This window comes from Sorex fumeus, unplaced genomic scaffold, assembly GCF_029834395.1.
Source record: "Sorex fumeus unplaced genomic scaffold, SorFum_2.1 ptg000014l, whole genome shotgun sequence".
In the NCBI taxonomy this organism is placed as follows: Eukaryota; Metazoa; Chordata; class Mammalia; order Eulipotyphla; family Soricidae; genus Sorex; species Sorex fumeus.
In genome coordinates, this window is record NW_026606071.1 from 42,962,797 (window position 1) to 42,967,496 (window position 4,700).

At 36.3% G+C, this 4,700-nt stretch overlaps 1 non-coding gene across 1 annotated transcript; it reads right to left on the reverse strand.

Annotated features, from left to right (window-relative positions):
• Positions 1–2,464: 2,464 nt before the first annotated feature.
• LOC130021192 (U6 spliceosomal RNA) lies at positions 2,465–2,567 on the reverse strand. Its single transcript, XR_008792098.1, has one exon. It is a non-coding gene; the product is annotated as a U6 spliceosomal RNA (small nuclear RNA).
• Positions 2,568–4,700: the final 2,133 nt, after the last annotated feature.

Sequence of the window (4,700 nt, forward strand, 5' to 3'; positions counted from 1 at the left end):
TTTGTGGGTGTAACTGCCAAGCTACTGAAAAATGGGGGATCTGGGTGGAGGTGGCCCAGTTCCAATCTGAGAAGGCTTGGAGACTTCAGCCACGGGTCCCGCATACCTGGGTTCCTCTACCAGTTCCTTCATGCATGAGGCTCATCCTAGCATGTGGAGAGTGGCCTTGAGCATGGCTGTGGCTGGGTTCTGGAGGTTTTTGACTGCCGGGGTTCTGCTTGGGGTGGGGAGGGAGACTCAACTCATCCCCCTCTGAGGGGCCCCAGTGAAGACAGCCTGGTGCGGGGGCAGGAGATTCTTTTGACAAGGTCATATAAAATTTATTTTTCTTGTGCTGATATGGTGTGTTACATAGATTGACTTGCATATATTAAACGATCCTTCCATCCCAGGATGAATCCTAGTTTGTCGTGATGGTAATCTTTTTAGTGTAGTTTGCTAAAATTTTACTGAGATATCTGTGTCTGTGTTCAATGGGGACATAGGTCTATAGTTTTCCTTTATGTGTGAAGTTTCCATCTGATTTTGGTATGAGGATGATGCTTGCCTCATAGAAGCAGTTCAGGAGGATTCCTGTTTCTTCAGCTGATAGAACCTGAAAGATACTGGTAATAGATCTTCTTTAAAGGTTTGAAATAACTCACTAGTAAACTTATCTGGTCCTGAGCTTTGTGTTTTGGGAGACTTTTTATTGCCATTTTGATAGTAACTGGTCTGTTCAGATGCTCCATTTCCTCTTGATTCAACCGTGAGAAGTTATATAAAGTTTATCCTTTATTCTAGGTTCTCCAGTTTTATGGCATAAAAATTTTCTAAACAATCCCTGTTGATCCTTTGGATCTCTGTGGTATCTATTGTGATCTCTTCTCTTTCATTTCTGATTCAGTTTACGAGGATTTCCTTTCTTTTTATTTGTAAGTGTTGTAAACGGTTTGTCAAATTTGTCTACTTCTTCAAAGAATCCGTTCTTAGTTTTGTTGATCATCTAAATTGTTTTTATTTTAGTCTCCATTTCATTGACATTTGCTCTAAGTTTTTTGATTTCTGCCCTTTTCCCTACTTTAGGTTCCTTTGGTTAGTCTTTTACAAGACGCTTATGCATAGCAGTTAGGTTATTTAAGTGGGCTCTTTATTACTTTCTAATAAATGTTTACATTACCATCAACACTCCTCTTAGTACAGCTTTTGCTGCATCCCATATGTTCTGGTAGCTCATATCTTCATTCTTATTTACTTACAGGAATCATTTTATTTCCTTTCTGATTTTCTCTCTTTGACCCACTGGCTATTCAATGAGTTGTTTAATTTCCAAGTGTTGGATTTTTCCCCTCATATCTGTTTGTGATTAACTTTCCATTTTCAATGCATAATGATTTTGAGAGGATAGTTGGTTGATACCATTTTTATCTTTTGATTTTAAGGAGGTGTGTTTTTTGACTCAGCATATCGTATATTTTGGGGAATGTTCTATGTGCACTGGATAAGAATGAGTATTCAACTTTGGGGAGATAAAGAGGTTACATGTGTCAGTTAGACCTATTTGTTCTATTCCATTTTTCAAAGGCAGTATTTCTTTGTTGAATTTTAGTTTAGTTGATTTATCCAGAGGTGATAAAATACTGTTGAAGCTTCCAATTACTATTGTTTTGCTGTCATTATCTTCTTTCAGACCCTTTGGCAATTGCTGTAAATATTTTATGAACCATCATTAGATATATAAATGTTCAAGTGTGAATTCTTCATGATATATATGCAGAAATATATCTTTGACTTTTGTTATTCTAATTCTTATATGCATTGTAATATTCCTACTATTTAAATATTATCTTTTAATATTAATGTTAATATGTTAAACTAATTGTTAATATTCCACAAAAGTATACAGTGATAACACTTCAACAATGAAAATTATACTAAAAGGTTAAAAGAAGACATAAGGAACAGAGACAGATAAAAAAAATAAATACAGAAAGCAAATAAAAGTGGTGACCCTGGGGTTGGAGTGATAGCACAGCACGTAGGGCATTTGCCTTGCACACAGCCAACCTGAGGATCGATTCCCAGCATCCCATATTGTCCCCTGAGCAACGCCAGGAGTGACTCCTGAGTTCAGAGCCAGGAGTAACCACTGAGCATTGCCAGATGTGACCCAAAAAGAAAAAAAGTTAAATCTATCATTATAATTACTTACATTAAATATTAATATTACATTGAATAATAAAATGTATGACATATAAAGATATTGTGTGTATAAATATGTATGTTAATACATGTGCATATAGATAGGTATTTTGGACTCTGGTCACGCATGTATTGGAGCTTTGATATTATATCTTGGTATTGTACACAGCAGGCAGTTAGACCTGAGGATATTCCTGGAAATACTCTGATTGACAGTATATGAGAGTCACCAGGATCTCCTTGGAAGGTTCTCTGATGCCAGAGATGGAACTTGTCATTTATTTTAAGTAGGGGACACTGTACAAATGTGTGTGTCTTTCTTGTATAAAGACCATGCTAAATTTCTCTGCATAATACCAATTTCAGTATATGTCTGCTGAAAAGAGCATAAAAAAATGTGAGTTTTTTTTAAAACTAAAAGGTTTAAACTGCTTAAAAACAACAACAAAAATATAAAGTCTATTGAATAAAGACCAAAAAAGTAAGTCTTCAGAGAGAAGAAAAGCTCCCATCTCCCTACCATTCTAGTCAAAAAACAACAGTCTTTTATTCCTATGACTGATTGGTCACAATTGCCTCAGAGTTCTCAGCTGTCTCTATTGTGGGAGTGGAGTCATATTTCCTTAAAAGTTGAGAAGCTTTGAAAGAGAGAAGCAATGTAGCCTCTAATTAACAAAGGAATACGTATCTGCACTGCTAGAGATTGAAGAACAAACAGAATAAATTTGCATATTGATTAGATGAGTAGGCACCAAATGAAGGGGTAAAAATCCCCAAAGAGGAATTCTGTCATAAGAGGGCAAAAATAAAGTTTTGATCATCCAAGTTTGCCAAATGGCTTTGGTAAACTCTACATAGCCCACAAGACGCAGAAATTATAGACAACACATTCAAAGGAGCAGCTGGTCAAACAACCAGAATACAAATATGAGACAAAGAACAGAAGTGAAGGTGAATGGTGTAATCGGAGAGATAGAAAACCATTTCTTCCTTCCTTATACAGAAGACCTCAGGAAACGTTTTATCTGTAAAGAGTTAAATAACTACAAAACACACAATGCAGAGGGGAAAATATTCATGGAGCTTTAATGTAAAATGTTTATTTCCAAAGGGAGGGAATGTTAAGAAGTAGTAATAAAGAGCTGATAAAATAAATGCAAATTCATGTTGATAGGTATACTGGTGAATTCCTTGGCTCATAAAATACCTTTAATCGTTATATAAACTCCCGAAGTGAAGAACTGCTCTGGTAGCAACCCCTTTGCATATTCTCTGAAAACGCCTTCATTTGCTTCAAGATTCAGCCTGGATTTTATTCCCACAGTAAATTTTCCTTGACATTCCTCGCGGGCTAGCACATACATGCAACACTTTGATTCTTGTATTATTTCTCCTTGTAGGGTTGTATTGTCAACATTTGTTTCTATGGGTATCTGCCTCAATTAACTGAGAGTACCTAAAAGTGAAGAATTAGCTTATTAATATGTGTGTTCTCGGCACCCATGCATCCACTTTCTTCTCTGAGGCCAACAAGGGATTGTACATGATGATGACAATTTCTACGAAGTATACAACATAAACTACCATAAATGAATGAGATTAAGGGATCTATAATATCATGTCTGAGAGTAAGATTACAAGAGAATAGAGGGGTTATTTTTCTAAGAAATGCAGGATATTTGGAATCCCCACATCTAATACTTAGTTTGGGGGTTGGTTTTGAGTCACACCCAGCATTGCTCCACACTAGTTCTGACCCTGTGCTCGGGAACCATTCTTGGCAGTGTTTGGAGTACCATGTAAGGTATTGGAGATCAAACAGGAGTAGGTTGAGTGAAAAGCAAGTACTTGAACCGCTGTACTATTTCTCCAGCCCCGAATACTTAGTTTGGAAATGTGAGAGTATCTAAAAATAGTGGTTAAATTGTTGGGGGGGGGGGGGGGACATGGGGGGTAGGGAATGAATTGAATTGCTAAAATTAGCACCTGAAATTAGAAAATGCATTTTTAATAAATGACTGGAATAACTGAAAACTGCATCAGGAAATTCTAATGTAGCCATGAAATTAGAAAGAGGCTTTAAAACTGCCTTATTAGCCATCACTGAATTTTAAATAGCTTAAACATTAACTCTTTGCTGCAGGGGGTTCTCAAAAAACAAGAGATCTTGTAATACTAATTGCTAAAATACTCCTAGCTTGTAACAAAGGATTTGAAACAGTTCTTAATTGCTGCACAATCTTTGATCAAGGCAAAGAAAGAATTCATTAGTGTTAAAGTTATCAGTATTCCCAATGCCCAACAAAGGGCATATATGTTAAAAGTTTTCAAGTCGAGCCAAAAATGAAGAACTCAACAGTTGACAGAGACTTTAGTTCACAACAAATGTGAACATGCATTTCTCTCTTGCATCAGTAACTCCTGGGTAATAGGGATTTTTCAGGCTGCTATTCGGTTATCTTATCATCACTGATGTTAATTTTATAAAATTATCATATTGCTTTGCTTTTGTTGTTGCA